At 40.0% G+C, this 20,266-nt stretch overlaps 1 pseudogene; it reads right to left on the bottom strand.

Moving 5' to 3' along the window:
• Positions 1–14,809: 14,809 nt before the first annotated feature.
• LOC125171691 (ribosome biogenesis protein NSA2 homolog) lies at positions 14,810–16,101 on the bottom strand (annotated as a pseudogene).
• Between the last annotated feature and the right edge of the window lie 4,165 nt (positions 16,102–20,266).

The raw sequence follows: 20,266 nt of genomic DNA, 5'->3' as shown, positions 1-20,266 counted from the left end.
ATGTCCAAGATGGCTTCCTCTAGGGCTGGCAGTGGTGCTGGCTACTGGGGGCCGGGCTGGGATTGTTGATGAAGTGCCTCCATGTGGTCCCTCCAGCATGATTCCTTCTGAGCAATCACCCCAAGAGAATCAGGTGGAAGCTGCTTGGCCTTTTTCTGAAGAAGCTCGGAACTAAAGTAGTGCTATTTCTATCGACCTCTACTGGTTACAAACAAAGTTACCAAGGCTACCTCAGATTGAGGTAAAGGAACATAGATTCCAGCTCTTGATGGGATGGGTATAAATTTTCAAGCACATTTTATAATCTTCACAATCAGTGTAGGGAGATTTTTTTTATCAATTTTATTAATCCTTTCAAATAATCAACATTTGATTCTGTTGATTTTATTTGCTGTTTGTCCATTTAAAAAAATTAATTGATTTCTGTTCTTATTTTTATTATTTATTTTCTTCTACTTATTTTTGATTTAATTTGTTCTTGTTTTTCCAGGTTATTAAAATGGCAGTAAGCTTAGATCACTGATTTTTAGGACTTTCTTTGTTGCTAACAAAGAAATTCAAAACAATAAATTTCCCTCTATGCACAGCTTTGCCTACATCCCGCAGCTTTTAATATGTTGTGAAATTATCTTCATTTGGTTAGAAGTATTTTCTTATTTCCCTTGTGATTACTTCATTGGCCCTTGATTATTATTGCTTAATTTCTAAATATTTGGACCTTTTCTAGATTGTCTTATGATTAAATTAAATTTAGCCATGGATAAGAACATAGTCTGTATCAGTTTGATCTTTGAAATTTATTTTAAAAATATGGTCTATAAATATTCCACGTGCACTTCAAAATGATAAGTATTATGTGGTTTTTGGGTATAGTATAACATTCTATAAAAGTCAATTAGATCCAGTTGGCTGATAGTGATCAAGTCTTTTATATCCTCACTTATTTTGTCTACTTGATTCTATCAATAACTGTGTGATGAGTATTAACATATCCAACTAGGATTGTGGATTTGGTTATTTCTCCCTTGAATTCTCTCAACTTTTGCTTCATTTATTTTGAGGTTTTGATACTGGGAGCTGCTTACGTGTTTTTCAAGGAATTGGAAGATGTCAGCAGGATGATGGAGGACTGCTTGGAATGTGATGTGTTTGCCTGTGACCCTAAACAGCCTCCACCAGACAAAGCAAAGAAAGAACGTTATGTGCAAAAACTGACTGCACTTCAGTGAAGGGACTAGTTGGTTTTTGTCTTTGTTTGCTTTAATGAGACATTTGTCTCCCAAAGACATAAACTCTAAAGCCTCAGCAAGGAACTAAGACAATACCCAGACCCTGTCTCATGAACATGCCTCTAAGAAACTGATGAACAGCAACTAATTCTTTCCTACCTTATTAGACAGTATAGTCTTGGGGTTTCATTTATATATAATCAAATCAGAAAGATACATGGTTTTGCTGCAAGTCAGAGGGGCATTAATTGAAACTGCTGGGGCCACAGGTATTCCTTCCAAAGAGCCAAGTGTGGTATGGTTGATGAACCATAGGTTCTCCTGTGTGTGCAGAGCCCTGTGCTTGTCCCTGAGAGAGACCTAAAAAGAAACAGGAATTCAGACCCTGCCCTTAAATAGTTTATATTCAGGCCGAGTAATGAAAGATAATGAACAACAGTTTCCTACTTGTGCATGACACATTAAAGTTTATATATATGAACTGTACACACACACACACACACACACACACACACACACACACTGGAATATTACACAGCCATAAAAAAGAATGAAATTTTGCCATATGCAATAACATGGATGTATCTAGAGGGTATAATGCTAAGTAAAATAAGTCAGAAAAAAAAGTACCATATGACTTCACTTATACTTGGAATTTAAGAAACAAAACAAACACAAACAAACATAAAAACCCAAAGTTTCTTAAATATAGAGAACAAACTGGTGGTTGCCAAAGGGGATGGATAAAATAGATAAAGCACTTATCCTGTTGAGCACTGAGAAATGTATAGGATTACTGAATCTTTATACTGTACACTTGAAACTAATATAACATGGCATGTTAATTATACCTGAAATAATAAATACACAAATAAACAAATAAAGTTTACTATAGTATAATACTATACTATACACTATATATATAGTATAATACTATAGTATTATAATACTATAACAATACTATATACCATAGTATATATACTATATACTATAGTATAGTATATAGCATAGTATACTATAGTATATACTATATACTATAGTATATAGTATAGTATATTATAGCATAGTATATATATATATATATATATATATACACACACACACACACCATACATATACTATACATACTATATAGTATAGTATACTATATACTATATATTATATACTATAGTATAATAAAGTTTACTATAGTATAATACTATACTATATACTATATATATAGTATAATACTATAGTATTATAATACTATAACAACACTATATACTATAGTATATATATATAGTATATATATACTATATATACTATATATATATACTATAGTGTATATACTATATATATATACATAGTATAATAAAGTTTACTATAGACTTCTGTATGTATCAGTGTCTTTACTGCTCTTAACTACTCTGAATAGTAGGTGGTACAGTGCTTTTATTCCAGGTATGCAAAAAGGCTTAATATGAGGCCATGCCCCAACCCTGGCTCCATCAGAAGCATTACAAATCTGTACTCTGTTGTCTGTTATACAGTCTCCACCTTAAGGCCATAGAGAGAGCCAGTTCTAGGTCCCAGGAAGCATAGGAATAAGGCCTGATCACACCTTTCCCTTTGCTGGAGCATAGTGGCTAAGAGAACAGACTTGAAGCCAGACTGTCGGGGTTTGAATCCTAACTCTGCACCAAGCAGCTGTGGGATCTTGGAAAATTACTTCACTTTTTCGTGCTTCCATTACCTCTCAAATCATAGATTAACCGATTACTGACAGAATGAAATCAAATCTATGGAAGCATCTGTGATGATGATCTCTGTCTCCAAAGCTGCTCCAAGGGGTGAGTTCAGATTTGTAAAGTACTTAGAATAGAATTTTTAAAATACATTTCCTGGGGCGCCTGGGTGGCTCAGTCAGTTAAGCATCTGACTTTGGCTCAGGTCATGATCTTGTGGTTTACGCGTTTGAGCCCCACATCGGGCACTGTGCTGACAGCTTGGAGCCTGTAGCCTGCTTCGGATTCTGTGTGTGTGTCTCTCTCTCTGCCCCTCCCCTGCTCACACTTTGTCTCTCTCTCTCTCAAAAATAAATAAAAAATTAAAAAATTTTCTAAAAAATACATTTCCCAATATCCTTGTTATATTAAAATTGGAATGCAAATGGGAAGCTCATTCAAATGATTATGATTATTTATCATGTGAGTCAGGTAGCTATATCAGGCATTTGTTTTACCAATGTCTTAAGCTAAATGTCTATCAGTCTAAAGCTTTACCACCCCTTGATTTCAAAATTTTAGTAGGACCTAGTATGTTCTACAAAATTTATACTCACCTCCTTAGTTCTTGCAATTATGCATTAGGTGCAATTATGTATTAGGTGCTTAATGGACTTGAATTTAGACCAAGTCCATTACATACAGAATATTATTCAACCTCCACAACACATCTTCAAAGACTCCAATTTTGATGGAATGTAAGAGTGAATTTGCCATCACTGTTTCTGCTTCTGGATCCCCTTAAAACAAGGACTGACCCTCCACTCTCAATCTAGCTTCTTGGCCAGACTAACTGGGTCAGCCAGGCAACTGGTGTCTCTGGAAATGTCGGATACTCTGATCTTTCAGCTGTCTGGATCTGACTGAAAAGGCAGTTTCAAGCCATGGGCAGATAATAGTGCATAGGAGGTAGAAACAGAGGATTTGCAATCAAACAGACCTGAGTTGGAGTCCTGACTCTACCCTTTACTATCTATGTGGCCTTGAGAAAATTCTCTACCCTTTAGTCATCCTTCCTTTCATTCATTCAACAAGTATTTATGAACATCTGTATAATTCCAGGCTCTGTTCTAGGCTCTAAGTACATACCAGGGAATAAAAAATAAAATCTGCCTACGTGAGCCTCACACCCTGGCGGCTTTGTGACTCAAAAAACTTTTTCTTTTCATTTAAAGTGAGGAAAGACAGTAGAGCCTTGTTTATAGCATTGCTGTGAGACTGACGGAGATAATGCAGGGAAAGTGCTTAGCATAGCATATTTAAAAAATAACACGTTTAAGGGGCACCTGGGTGGCTCAGTCTGTTGGGCGTCTGACTTCAGCTCAGGTCATGATCTCACAGTCTGTGAGTTCGGGCCCCACATCGGGCTCTGTGCTGACAGCTCAGAGCCTGGAGCCTGCTTCAGATTCTGTCTCTCTCTTTCTCTGCCCCTACCCTGCTCATGCTCTGTCTCTCTCTCTCTCTCCCAAAAATAAATAAGCATTAAAATAATTTAAAAAATAACATATTCAAAAAATTTAAACATATTTAAATCATATATTTAAAAACATAGTTAAAAAATAACAACATCAGGGAAAATGTGAACACCTTCCCGAATCTGATATTTTTCAGACATATCTTGAGAGGTGCCTTCCGGAATAGTGGTGATTTCTAGAATATGTGGTCTGAAGGTTGCTCTTCCTTGGTCCCTTTTGTAAAGACAGCAGGCTGACAAAAAGATGGATATACATCCAACACCATTTTTTTCCAGCCAGGACCATTTTTATAGCAATTTAAAAATACTTATGATAGGGGCACCTGGGTGGCTCAGTCAGTTGAGCATCTGACTTTGGCTCAGGTCATGATCTCGCAGTCTGTGAGTTTGAGCCCCGCGTCGGGCTCTGTGCTGACAGCTTGGAGCCTGGAGCCTGCTTCAGATTCTGTGTCTCCCTTTCTCTCTGCCCCTCCCCCACTCATGCCCTGTCTCTCTGTCAAAAATAAATAAACATTTAAAAATTTAAAAAATACTTATGATAGTGTATAAATTGAGAAGAAATTTCACTTACATTTTTAATCAAGGAAGGCAGAATTATAGGCTGTTTAGCTGTTTGCCTTTCATTGTTCATCTCAATACTTCAGATAGATATTCTTGACAAGACTGAAGGCCAACATTTCTCCTTTCAGCTTATTCTAAACCTAAATATTATTGCCCTGAATCTGATCATACACATAAGAGTAATAGAGGGATTAAGTGGATAAAGAAGATTAAGATGGAATGAACCTCTCGACAATTCAGAATAAAAACCACATTTGTAAATGTGCACTCTGCCTTCTCTCCTATGACAGTGCATAGACGCTGCCTCTGTCCTGTAAAAAAGCCTCAGAAGAATCTTAGATCTGGTTCCATCTCTTCTTGCTGCACTAGAACCATCTCCTTAGTCACCTGTCTCTCCCTACTAGATTACAAGCTTCTTAGAGGCAGGGACCTTGTTTTACATTTTTCTATCTTTTGCTCATGTCACGAAGCTGGGCACACAGTTGGTTTTCACCGTGTGTTTGTTGAATTGAATTTAAAAGGCATTGATTTCCTCTCAAATCATAGATACCGGATTACTGACAGGCTAAAATCAAATTTGTCTAATTCTGTCACCTTGTGGTTTATAAAGAGTTCTAAAAACCTCAGAATAATGATGACAGAGTCATCTAAACACACTTTGAATGGAATTCAGCTAAAGCCATTTAAGGCTTAGGTTTAAATCTTTTTACAAACAACATGTCATTTCAAAACAAATTTATCGTCGCTTCCAGTGAAGAAACATTATTATTAAAATCAGAAGTAGAATCTTCCTCATACAATGCCAATACCGAATGGTTTAACATACCCTTTTAATACCTACCACCTCTTTTGAGCTTATTTACTTAAACAACTTGGCATAAATGTCAGATAATCTGGTTGCACATCCTCCGGTTTGTTACAACAAACCAGACAAACGCTCTCTTCTATTTGAGGACACGATTTTATCACTTTCAATGGAGTGTGAATGTATAAAGAGACTGTAGAAGCTGCTGCAGTTTTTGGTTAGCGATTTCAGGGATATGAATGAACAGAGAGTTAATAAAAAAGGGAGGGTAGAGATAGGGAGAAGATGGCGACACAGGAGGACTCTGGGCTTACCTCGTCCTGCTGATCACTTAGATTCCACCCACACCTGCCTAAATAACCCAGAAAAATGCCAGAAGACTAGCAGAATGGACTCTCCTTTCTGTCAATGGAGCGACTCATCCAGTCAAGCCGAGACAAGAGGTCCACAGAAGAGGGTAGGAAGGGCGGAGAGGTGGTGTGCACTACACGGACTAGCGGGAGGGAGCTGGGCGGTGGAGGGGCAGCCAGCCCACCCGGCAAGTCAGAACCACCGAGTCTGGTTTGCAAATGCGGAGGAGCCGGATGGAGTGTGTTCTGACAGCCAGCGGGACTTATCATCTGGAATGTTATAAGTCAACAGCTCTGCTCCGAGAGTGGGAGGGCGAGAGGACACCGGGAGAGAGAGGTGTTGAGCCCTGGAAGACAGAGCTCAGCTCGGCAGGGAACAAAGGCGCTGGCCAGTGCCATCTCCCTCTCCCATCCCCCAGCCAAAATCCCAAAGGGAACCAGTTCACCGAACTTGCTTGCACCCCGCAAACACCCAACATTGTGCTTCTATGGATCCATTCCCCTGACTGGTCGGCCTCCCTCCCGGTGCTGCAGGGCCCCTCCCGCAGTGGAGCTGAGCCTGCCCCTCCCACCCCTGTGCACCTTGTGGATCCACCCTGGCTAATACGCCAGATCCCATCAAAGCAGCACCACAAGACTGGCAGTGCACAAGTAGCCCAGACAGGGGCCACACCACTCCACAGTGAGTCCTGCCCTGGGAGAGGGGGAAGATAAGGCACACACCAGTCTGACTGTGGCTCAAGCAGTGGGCTTGGGGCAGACATCGGGTCTGACTGCAGCCCCACCCACCAACACAAGTTACTCCAGACAGCACAGGGGAAGTGCCCTGCAGTTCCGTGCCACCTCAGGGACTATCCAAAATGATGAAACAGAAGAATTCTCCTCAAAAGAAACTCCAGGAAGTAGCGACAGCTAACGAATTGATCAAAAACAATTTAGGCAATATAACAGAACAAGAATTTAGAATAATGTCATAAAATTAATCGCTGGGCTTGAAAAAAGTATACAGGACAGCAGAGAATCTATTGCTACAGAGATCAAGAGACTAAAAAATAGTCCTGATAAAATAAAATGCTATAAATGAGGTGCCAAATAAAATGGAGGCGACCATAGCTCGGATTGAAGAGGCAGAGGAGAGAATATGTGAATTAGAAGATAAAATTATGGAAAAAGAGGAAGCTGAGAAAAACAGATATAAAAAAATCCAGGAGTATTAGGGGAAAATTAGAGAACTAAGTGATGTGATGAAACACAATAATATATGTATAACAGGGATTCCAGAGGAGGAAGAGAGAGAGGTGCTGAAGTTGTACTTGAAGAAATCATAGCTGAGAACTTCCGTGATCTGGGGAAGGAAAAGGGCACTGAAATCCAAGAGGCACAGAGAACTCCCTTCAGACGTAACTTGAATCAATCTTCTGCACGACGTATCATAGTGAAACTGGCAAAATACAAGGATAAAGAGAAAATTCTGAAAGCAGCTAGGGATAAACACGCTCTAACATATAAAGGGAGACTGGTAAGACTAGTGACAGACCTATCTACTGAAACTTGGCAGGCCAGAAAGGAATGGCAGGAAATCTTCAATGTGATGAACAGAAAAAAATATGCAGCCAAGAATCCTTTATCCAGCAAGTCTGTCATTCAGAATAGAAGAGAGATAAAGGTCTTCCCAAACAAAAACTGAAGGAATTCATCACCACTAAACCAACCCTACAAGAGATCCTAAGGGGGACTCTGAGTGAAATGTTGCAAGGACCACAAAGTACCAGAGACATCACTACAAGCATGAAACCTACAGACACCACAATGACTCTAAACCCATATCTTTCTATAATAACACTGAGTGTAAATGGACTAAATGCTCCAACCAAGGACATAGGGTATCAGAATGGATAAAAAAAAAAAAGACCCACCTATTGGCTGTCTACAAGAGACTCATTTTAGACCTGAGGACACCTACAGATTGAAAGTGAGGGGATGGAGAACTATCTATCATGCTACTGGAAGTCAAAAGAAAGCTGGAGTAGCCATACTTATATCAGGCAAACTAGACATTAAATTAAAGGCTGTAACAAGAGATGAAGAAGGGCATTATATAATAATTACAGGGTCTATCCATCAGGAAGAGCTAACAATTATAAATGTCTATGTGCTGAATACAGGATCCCCCAAATATATAAAACAATTGATCACAAACATAAGCAACCTTATTGATAGAATGTGGTAATTGCAGGGGACTTTAATACTCCACTTACAGTAATGGATAGATCATCTAGACACAGGATCAATAAAGAAACAAGGGCCTTGAATGATACATTGGAACAGATAGTCTTGACAGATATATTTAGAACTCTGCATCCCAAAGCAACAGAATATACTTTCTTCTCGGGTGCACAGGGAACATTCTCCAAGATAGATCACATATTGGGTCACAAAACAGCCCTTCATAAGTATAAAAGAATTGAGATCATACCATGCACACTTTCAGACCACAATGCTATGAAGCTTGAAATCAACCACAGGAAAAAGTCTGGAAAACCTCCAAAAGCATGGAGGTTAAAGAACGCCCTACTAAAGAATGAATGGGTCAACCAGGCAATTAGAGAAGAAATTTTTTAAAAATATGGAAACAAATGAAAATGAAAATACAACAATCCAAACACTTTGGGATGCAGCAAATGCAGTCCTGAGAGGAAAATACATTGCAATCCAGGCCTATCTCAAGAAACAAGAAAAATCCCAAATACAAAATCTAACAGCACACCTAAAGGAAATAGAAGCAGAACAGCAAAGACAGCCTAAACCCAGCAGAAGAAGAGAAATAATAAAGATCAGAGCAGAAATAAACAATATAGAATATAGAGCAGATCAATGAAACCAAGAGTTGGTTTTTTTGAAAAAATAAACAAAATTGATAAACCTCTAGCCAGGCTTCTCAAAAATAAAAGAGAGATGACCCAAATAGATAAAATCATGAATGAAAATGGAATTATTACAACCAATCCCTCAGAAATATAAGCAATTATCAAGAAATACTATGAAAAATTATATGCCAACAAACTGGACAGCCTGGAAGAAATGGACAAATTCTTAAGCACGCACACCCTTCCAAAACTCAAACAGGAAGAAATAGAAAGCTTGAACAGACCCATAACTAGTGAAGAAATTGAATCTGTTATCAAAAATCTCCCAACAAATAAGAGTCCAGGACCAGATGGCTTCCCAGGGGAATTCTACCAGACATTTAAAGCAGAGATAATACCTATCCTTCTGAAGCTGTTACAAAAAATAGAAAGGGAAGGAAAACTTCCAGTCTCATTCTACGAAGCCAGCATTACTTTGATTCCTAAACGAGACAGAGACCCAGCAAAAAAAGAGAACTACAGGCCAATATCCCTGATGAATATGGATGCAAAAATTCTCAATAAGATACTAGCAACTCGAATTCAACAGAATATAAAAAGAATTATTCACCATGATCAAGTGGGATTCATTCCTGGGTTGCAGGTCTGGTTCAACATTCGCAAATCAATCAATGTGATGCATCACATTAATAAAAGAAAAGGTAAGAACCATATGATCATGTAGATTGATGCAGACAAAGCATTTGACAAAATACAGCATCCTTTCTTAATAAAAACCCTCGAGAAAGTCGGGATAGAAGAAACATACTTAAAGATCATAAAAGCCATTTATGAAAAGCCCACAGCTAATATCATCCTCAATGGGGAAAAACTTAGAGCTTTCCCCCTGAGATCAGGAACACGATAGGGATGTCCACTCTCACCGCTGTTGTTTAACATAGTGTTGGAAGTGCTAGCATCAGCAATCAGACAACAAAAGGAAATCAAAAGCATCAAAATTGGCAAAGATGAAGTCAAGCTTTCACTTTTTGCAGATGACATGATATTATACATGGAAAACCCGATAGACTCCATCAAAAGTCTGCTAGAACTGATACATGAATTCAGCAAAGTCGCAGGATACAAAATCAATGTATAGCAATCAGTTGCATTCTTTTTTTTTATTAAAAAAAATTTTTTTAATGTTTTATTTATGTTTGAGACAGAGAGAGATAGATCATGAACAGGGGAGGGGCAGAGAGAGAGAGAGGGAGACACAGAATCCGAAACAGGCTCCAGGCTCTGAGCTGTCAGCACAGAGCCTGATGCAGGGCTTCAACTCACAGACCACGAGATCATGACCTGAGCCGAAGTCGGACGCTCAACCGACTAAGCCACCCAGGCGGCCCTCAGTTGCATTCTTATACACTAATAATGAAGCAACAGAAAGACAAATAAAGAAACTGATCCCATTCACAATTGCACCAAGAAGCATAAAATACCAAGAATAAACCTAACCAAAGATGTACAAGATCTGTATGCTGAAAACTATAGAAAGCATATGAAGGAAATTGTAGAAGATATAAAGAAATGGAAAAGTATTCCATGCTCATGGATTGGAAGAATAAATATTGTTAAAATGTCAATACTACCCAAAGCTATCTACACATTCAATGCAATCCCAATCAAAATTGCACCAGCATTCTTCTCGAAGCTAGAACAAGCAATCCTAAAATTTGTATGGAACCACAAAAGACCCCGAATAGCCAAAGTAATTTTGAAGAAGACCAAAGTGGGAGGCATCACAATACCAGACTTTAGCCTCTACTACAAAGCTATAATCATCAAGACAGCATGGTATTGGCACAAAAACAGACACACAGATCAATGGAATAGAATAGAAACCCCAGAATTAGACCCACAAAAATATGGCCAACTAATCTTTGACAAAGCAGGAAAGAATACCCAATGGAAAAAAAGACAGTCTCTTTAACAAATGGTGCTGAGAGAACTGGACAGCAACTTGCAGAAGAATGAAACTAGACCCCTTTCTTACACCATTCACAAAAATAAACTCAAAATGGATAAAGACCTGAATGTGAGACAGGAAACCATCAAAACCCTAGAGGAGAAAGCAGGAAAAAACCTCTCTGACCTCAGCCGCAGTGATTTCTTACTTTATAATCCCCAAATGCAAGAGAATTAAAAGCAAAAGTGAATTACTGGGACCTTATGAAGATAAAAAGCTTCTGCACAGCAAAGGAAACAACCAACAAAACTAAAAGGCAACCAACGGAATGGGAAAAGATATTTGCAAATGACATATCGGATAAAGGGCTAGTATCAAAATCTTTAAAGACCTCACCAAACTCCACACCCAAAAAACAAATAATCCAGTGAAGAAATGGGCAGAAAACATGAATAGACACTTCTCTAAAGAAGACATCCAGATGGCCAACAGGCACATGAAAAGATGCTCAATAGCTCTCCTCATCAGGGAAATACAAATCAAAACCACACTCAGATATCACCTCACGCCAGTCAGAGTGGCTAAAATGAACAAATCAGGAGACTAAAGATGCTGGCGAGGATGTGGACAAACGGGAGCCCTCTTGCACTGCTGGTGGGAATGCGAACTGGTGCAGCTGCTCTGGAAAACAGTGTGGAGGTTCCTCAAAAAATTAAAAATAGATCTACCCTATGACCCAGCAATAGCACTGCTAGGAATTTACCCAAGGGATACAGGAGTGCTGATACACAGGGGCACTTGTACCCCAATGTTTATAGCAGCACTTTCAGCAATAGCCAAATTATGGAAAGAGCCTAAATGTCCATCAACTGACAAATGGATAAAGAAATTGTGGTTTATATACACAAAGGAATACTATGTGGCAATGAGAAAGAATGAAATATGGCCTTTTGTAGCAACATGGATGGAACTGGAGAGTGTTATGCTAAGTGAAATAAGTCATAGAAAGACAGATACCATATGTTTTCACTCTTATGTGGATCCTGAGAGTCTTCACAGAAGACCATGGGGGAGGGGAAGGAAGAAAAAAAAGGTTAGAGAGGGAGGGAGCCAAAACATAAGAGACTCTTAAAAACTGAGAATAAACTGAGTGTTGATGGGGGGGTGGGTTATGGGCATTGAGGAGGGCACCTGTTGGGTTGAGCACTGGGTGTTGTATGGAAACCAATTTGACAATAAATTTCATATTTAAAAAAATAATTAAAAAATGGAGGAAATATCCTCCATGTAGAGCTGTATTATTTAATAAATTATATAATATTCATAAAAAAGGGAGGGTAAAAGTTTATTCTGGAAAACTTGGGAGGAGGGTATAGAGTAAAGAACTGGGGGATAAGAGTCACCCAATGGTATTTATTGAGCACCTACTAGTGCTAGCTACCATCTAGGTCCTGTGGACACAGAGGTAAACCTTGTTCTTGTGAAGTTAACATTGAAGTCAGGAGAACATTCATTTAAAGAAGTTCTAATCATGTTGAACCTCAAAAAGAAGGGTCTTTACCCCTTAGCTCCCTGGATGTTCACAGTCCCTTTCTACCTAAAAGCTCCCCAGATTTGGAGAGATTAGGAGGGAAAAACAGTCGATCACCAAGTGGGTGCTGTTATATAACCTTCCCTGGGGCATGCAGTGCCTGCTTGTCATTACATTTACTGGAGAAACTACTCTAGTGACCCTTCCCTAGACAGAAAGATGTCCCAATGTGACTGTGTCTACTTATACTGAGAACTGGCTGGCAGTTTCCCAGCTAAAATTGCCACATAAATCATCACAATAATTATAATAGATAAATTAAATAATACTTTGTGTCACCAGGCATCTCCATAACACATATATCTCAAAAGGATTACAGTGTAAATTTAAGAACATAATGTCTAATGCGTTGCTTGGCATGAGGTCACTATTATACACACACACACACACACACACACACACACACACACACACACACGGACACATGCACAGTTCCTTCCTTAGCCACTATGAGAAGTTCATGGCCCCTGCCTCTGAGAGAGAATACAAATCAGGCTCCCTAATCATTCAGCACAGGCCGTCGGCCCCACCTCCTGCACATCTGGTATATACAGCATGTGAATCCCTCTTTAATCAACAACTCAGAATAATGGCATTTCCGACCCTCATCAGATAATTCAACCAGGAATTGATTGCAATGCAGCTCTTGCCAAATGCTTGCAGGGGACAGCAGATATTTGAGAGAAACTGCCTAATGGATACGTTAGCTACATGCATTCTTCTAAGCTTTTTCTTTGAATTAAGAAATCATCAGAACACTTATCTGGACTACATTATTGCAGTTCTTCATAAAACCCTTTGAATTAAAATGTGAAGTTCCTTTATCTGCTTTTTAGAGAACGTATATTAAAAATATCTGCCTAGCAGGGGACCCAGCTCACAGTAAGTAGGTCCTTCACAAGCATTTGAATATTGAAAGGGTGAATCTGTTTGAACAAGAACTGGGGTCCCCCCCTCACTACAGCCAAAAGAGAAAATAACATCTGTTAGGATTTCCTTTTTATTCCTTCTCTCTCTAGGGAACTGCTCTCCATCCTTCACATGTTGGCTGGATATCACCTTCTTTCTGCTCTGCCCCCCTTTGCAGGCAGGGCTCTAAGTTCTTCCTGCCCTGCTCTGCCTCTATTATAGCCCCTGTCTCATGCTTTTGCAATTATTTGCACTACTGTCTTCTTCTCCCTGGACCGTGAGCCACTTCAGGACACAACTGTGCCTTTTTCATCTTTGTAACCACAGTGCCCGGTCCATAGCACAGGCCCGGTCCACAGCAGGTTAATAAATGTTTGAATGTCAAAAGAATAAATAAAGCAATTCAGTGTCCCTCATATAAATACCAACCAAACACTTCTTCCTTGAATTCAGTAACAGGAAAACTTAATATTCTCAATACATTTTTATTGAGTTCCTGCTTTATGCAGAACTCTTTCCTGATGTGACAGAGATCTCTGTTGTCCCTACCACAAAGGAGTCTTACATAAAGTGAGGGAGAAAACATATCTACAGGCCTATTCAAGGTAATCTGGATTCAATGTTCTAATAGCAGTACAGGGAAATGCTCAGGGGAGCCTGGGGATGGAAGAGATTAATTCCAACACGAAGACAGAGGAGGCTTGTTGCTTGAGGTTGACTTTGAATGGACAGAATTTTAACAGACAGATGTGGGGATGGGAAGCAGTCTTTACTTATCTGCGACTCTGAGATTTCTGAGCGCATGAACTGTGTTTTCATCTTTGTATCTACAAATGCCTCCAATGGACCTGGAATATAGTAACTTTTCAGTAGATACATGTTGAAAATCGAGTTTATGAGTCTAGAGGTAAATGAAAGACTGGAAAGGATGGTTGAAACCAAACTGGTAAGGACATAGTTCTGTTTGTTATGAGTAGACATAGAATGGTCTTGAGTTGGGGAGGTATGTGATCAGATCAGGTTATCTGTAAAGGATGAATTAGAGGGGAAAGACATTGGAGACCAGGAAAGCAGCTAGAGGATACTTAAAAGTCAATGAGAAAGTAGATTAAGCAGTGGATGTGGAAGGCACAAGGAAGGGGTGGGGGTATCTAAGTTGTTTTTTTGTGAAACTTCTCTATTTTAATATATTTTTTTTTTACAAGAGAATAAATAGTTCTCTTGATGACTGCAGACCTGCAAAGCTGCCTGGTAGTATTCACAAACATCACAGTAATGGCGGTTCTCCTGATTGGTGTGCAGTCTTCAGTAATCATAAAGAGTTACTTGCATGAAATTGCTGTTGACCCAGCAAGACTGCATTTATGCATCCATCATTTTCAGGACTGTTGGCAACCCAGGCATATTTTCCCCAAAGAACCTTGCTTCCTTGTGTTACAATGTCCAATTCACTCACATTCACCTCAGTGAATGGACCTTTGGTAATAACACCCAAAATTGTAAGTGGGAAAGAGGGATTTCTTCTTTTTTTTTTTTTAATTTTTTTTTCAACTTTTATTTATTTTTGGGAAAGAGAGAGACAGAGCATGAACGGGGGAGGGGCAGAGAGAGAGGGAGACACAGAATCGGAAACAGGCTCCAGGCTCTGAGCCATCAGCCCAGAGCCTGACGCGGGGCTCGAACTCCCGGACCGCGAGATCGTGACCTGGCTGAAGTCGGACGCTTAACCGACTGAGCCACCCACGCGCCCCAAGGGATTTCTTCTTTACAACAAGAATTGGCAGGCAAAAGGTGGCTTCCAGTTCAGGTTGTATCATGGGTCTTTTTGAAACGTAAGCCCCTGGGCCTAATGAATCTTTCATATTTAGGTGGTTTCCAAGGAAAGCCATCTCCAATAAAGCAGTCTTTAGTAACCATCCTCTTCCATGCTTTTTTTCTTTCTCTTTCCTGTTCAAATAACTTTTAACACTTCTGTTTCTCCCTGGTCATGAACTCTGGGTAGAGGGACTTCCCATTTTTCTACTTTCTCTTTCCATTTTTTGTTTAATCTTTAAAAAAAATTTTTTTAATGTTTATTTGTTTATTTATTTATTTGGAGAAAGAAACATAATGCAAGTGGGAAAGGAGCAGAGAAAGAGGGAGACACAGAGTCCAAAGCAGGCTCCAGGCTCTGGGCCGTTAGCACAGAGCCCAATGCGGGGCTCGAACTCACAAACTGTGAGATCATGACCTGAGCCAAAGTTGGACACTTAACTGCCTGAGCCACCCAGGTGCCCCATTTTCTCGTTTAATCTTACTGGAAAGCACTTCATTTTGGACTGTGCCTCCCTCTCCAGAAGATACGCAGGTACTGCTTCTTTTGAAGTCTTTTCATCATTCTTTTGTTTAGGGTTTCCCTCTTCATGTATCCTGAGTCTTTTTCATTTGTGTTTCCTCGGCATGGTGCTGTTTATGGCAAAGCTTGGTTTTTCGACGAATCATCTTTTTTGCCTTGTTTAAACATTCATGAGCTTTTTCGACCTTCTTTCTGTATCTTTTTCTCATGATAATCCAAAGAATATCCATAGATTTATGGTGTAACTCAATATATTTGTTGTATGGCATGGTGACAGGTGCGAGACTCCCAAGTACAGCTGCCAGGCCAGGAAGAAGCTCTCAATTTTCAGGTGTCAGAGACCCAGGAGCTGACTCCACACAGCCAACGACAGGAAAGGGCAGGATCTTTTGGTTTTAAGTTGACACTTCTGCTTACTTCTCTTAAAAAAAAATCACTGAAGCTCTAAGAAGGACTAGAATAAAATATGCATTCCATCACTGGTGAAACTTGGAAAACATACATAATCCCAAACCTCAATATATAAAGACAAAAACTACATGGGATGTTGGGAACTGATGTAACAGAACAGAGAAAGCTTAAAATGAATACAGTTAAGTGTCTTTGGATGGGCGAATTAGTGAGAAGCAATTCTATTCACTTTGAAAACCCAAAAAAGATGAAAATCCCAGGAGTACCAGGTGCATGGAAGTGTGCCATAGTTGAACGGGGGAATAGGTCGGAAGTCTGTAAAAGGATCAGTTAGACCTCCAGACCCCAACTCTGCCCATCCAGGTGACTATCCCTCCCTCACTTTGGTGGGAAAGAAGATATTTATTCTTTTTTGAAAAAATTTTTAATGTTTATTTACTTTTGAAAGAGAGACAGACAGAGCACGAGCAGGGGAGGGCAGAGAGAGAGGGAGACACTGAATCTGAAGCAGGCTCCAGGCTCTGAGTGGTCAGCACAGAGCCTGATGTAGGACTCGAACTCACAAACTCTGAGATCATGACCTGAGCCAAAGTCAGATGCTTAACCGACCGAGCCACCCAAGCACCCCAGAAGGGATTTATTCTTGAGAACAACTGAACCAGAGTGCCTCTGAATTCAGAGATACCAGGCATATCAGAAGGCTTGGCTGAGGTGGTCAACTGAAAAGACAGGAAATCCGTGAGACGCTGCATCCTGAATAGTGAGACACACAGTCCCCTACCCTACCCCCTAGATACCAGCTGCCACACTTACACCCTCATGAGAGGAGACTGGATTGTCCTTCTCTGGAGAATCTCAAATTGCCCCAGCAGAAGGAGGAGGAAAAGAGACAGACACACACACATGCATACACACACACGTATATTTCCCCAAGGAAAAAACATCCAGCCCATAGGTTGAACTCCAGCAGTCATTAAGCCTTGCTTAATCACAGAAGACTTCCCATCAGTCTTCCAATCATTTTAGTCTTAAAAGTGAACAGAAGTTAAGTGGTCTAGATTTTCAGAAATGTCTACAGCATAAAAATCAGAGAGAAAAGAAAAAAACAAGGAGCAGAAGAAAACGAACTTTAAAGAAAGCAATAATTAGCATCCTCAGAGAAACAAGGATGCTATAAAAAAGAAACAGTAAGAATATAAGAAAAAGCTCTTGCAAATTAGCAATATAACTAAAATTAAAAATTCAAAAGGATTGGAAGATTAAGTTGGAAAAATCCCACTGAAAGTAGGACACAGAGATAAAGATATGAATAATAATAATATAGAAAAGATAGGGAAATTGGAGGATTCTACCTCTGATAGCAAACCAGCAGAGTTTGTAGAAAGACAGAACAGAGAAAATGGATAAAACAAAGACATCATTTGATGATATTTTGGAAAACCAAAGTACAAAAGTATCTAGATTAAAAGTCCAAAAAGTGTTCCTCCCGAAACAAACCTTTTAAAAGGCTGCACCAAGACACATCCTCATGAAATTTCAATATACCAGGGGTAAAGAATTAATAGAAAAATATTCCAGACAAAAAACCAGGTTATATACAGAAGTTTAGAATTAGAAGCTACCCTGAATGCTAGAGGACAGGGGAGAACTACATTCAGTATTATGAAGAAAAATCATTTCCACTCTAGGAATATACAGTTAGTCAAACTATCATGATGTGTGATGTTAGAATAAAGATATTTCAGAATTACAAAAACCTCAACAAACCTAACTCCATTGTATCATGTCTACAGAAACTACTGGGCAATATGCTCTACCAAACGAGGAAAGAGGAAGCATGAGGCCCAAGAAGGAAAGAAGTGAAAGGAATGCCCAGGTTAGTAAATAGAAGTCTCAGGACAAGAGCTGTGTAGCTGACCTAAACAGTAAACAGTTTATAGAACAGGGAGATTTAAAGTTCAGAAGACAACTCTCTGGTGGAGGGGGGGAGGGGCGAGAGAGAGAGAGAGTGTGTGTGTGTAGATGATACCAAACTGCATTTGAGAAGTTGCTGGAAGAAATGGGGAGATTGAGCCAGTCATTAGTAGACTGAATACTAAGAAAATGGGGAAAAAATGAAGGCAATTATGAACCATGTGAAAACTAAAGTTGAACAAGGAAATGGGAAAAAAAGAAGGCAACTATTAACCATATGAAAAACCAAAGCTGAACAAGGAAGCAGCCATAACAGTATACTATGTGACACAACAGTAAATAGCTTTTACATGGTTCTAATTAGGGAGCTATTGAATACTGATTGAAATGAGATTGTGAGATAACTACACAGATAAAAAGATAAAAGAGGAGAAATCATATAGCGTGGTTGGGGGAGTCTGAGAGAGCTAAGTAATCATTCATTGTCAGAGGACCTCAATACATAATAACTGGTATTCGAGAATCAAGAAAAAGCAGTACAATCTTATTATTTAGAGTCCTAAAGGCAAATGTTAGAAGAAATGACCAAAAGACGACGGGTTACAACTTGAATAGACTACTATATATGGTGGATGTGCATTTCACAACTCACAGTGTTTAAATGGTTGAGTTTTGCACAACCAGCACAGCCTTATGCTGCAGTTCTGCCTCTTAGGAGAGGACCAAGCACTGGGGCAGGTTGATGTGAGAAGGGGACTGCTCTATCGAGTTAGAAACATTTTAGCCATATTTGCCTTTTAAAATTATGTGTTTGCGGGGCTCCTGGGTGGCTCAGTCAGTTAAGCGTCTGACTTCGGCTCAGGTCATGATCTCACTGTCTGTGAGTTTGAACCCCGCGTTGAGCTCTGTGCTTACAGCTCAGAGCCTGGAGCCTGCTTTGGATTCTGTGTCTCCTCCCTCTCTCTCTGCTCCTCCCCTACTCACACTCTGTCTCTCTCTCTCTCCAAGATAAAGAAATGTTAAAAAAAATTGTTTTTAAATAAATAAAATTATGTGTTTGATTTTTTAAAAGCTAAAATAAAAAAGAGAGGAGAGTACAGATTTGAGACATACTTCTGAAATAGCTCATTGGGATTTGGCAGCCTCTGAGGGATACACAAACGAAGGGGAGACAGTAAAGATTGTGGAGAATAATCAGTTAAATAGGGAGGAGAGAAAAGAAAGGAACTTAGTGTCATAGATATCAGAGGAAAGAGTTACCAGAGGAGGGAATGGCCAACAGCGCCACATGCTGGTGAGGGGAAATTACGGGCTCTGGCATCAGAAGTCGTGGGCAGGAGTCTCATCAGCTCCACCGCAGTCCAAGTGGCTATTTCCCCCACTTATGAGGTATGAGGTGCTTTGAGGATACCAACCTCACATCACCCTTTTTGCTGCTGCTTTGATGAAATACAGAGTGACAAGAAGGCTGGAGTAAGAAATCCTTTCAAGCCCCCAGTTTTGCATCTTGGCAATACCCTCCTTGAACTAATCAAAGTATTACCTGGGGAAAAGGGCAGCGCTGTTGAAAATTAATTTTACTTTCAAAGTTATATTAATTATTTCCAAGGCCCTGGGGAAGAAGTTTTCCTTTTAAATTTGACCCTTCCTTGATGTTGGGATTTCTGAGGCTCCTGGAGAATCCCCTGGAAACTCTCTGGCCCTGAGGAGTAGCTACAAGGAACCAGGCAGCCAAAATCTCCTTCCTGCTAAAGGACTCCAGCGGCAAGATGAGCATTCCCTCCCCCACCCCCCCAGGACCAGACACAGAACAGGGGCATGAGAGTGGTACTGTCTCAACCCAGTCCCGGCCTGGTTTTCAGAGAAGAGACTGGATCTGGAGCCTGGAGGCACTAAGCCTGGAGCCCGAACCCACGAAGGAGCGAGAAATATCTGGGAGGAGGAAGAATCTGGAGTGGAGTGCTGTTCCAAGGTCACCAAAATCCCTATCCTCTTCGCAGGCCCCCTTACAGTGACCAGACCCTATAAAGCCACACGGGGCTGTTAAGGAAGTCGTGACCTGACTGGATTCTGGGATCCGTCAGCCCCAAGGGAACACCCCTTACTTCA

This window comes from Prionailurus viverrinus, chromosome C1, assembly GCF_022837055.1.
Source record: "Prionailurus viverrinus isolate Anna chromosome C1, UM_Priviv_1.0, whole genome shotgun sequence".
Lineage (NCBI taxonomy): Eukaryota > Metazoa > Chordata > Mammalia > Carnivora > Felidae > Prionailurus > Prionailurus viverrinus.
This window is presented reverse-complemented; position numbering and strand designations above follow the sequence as displayed.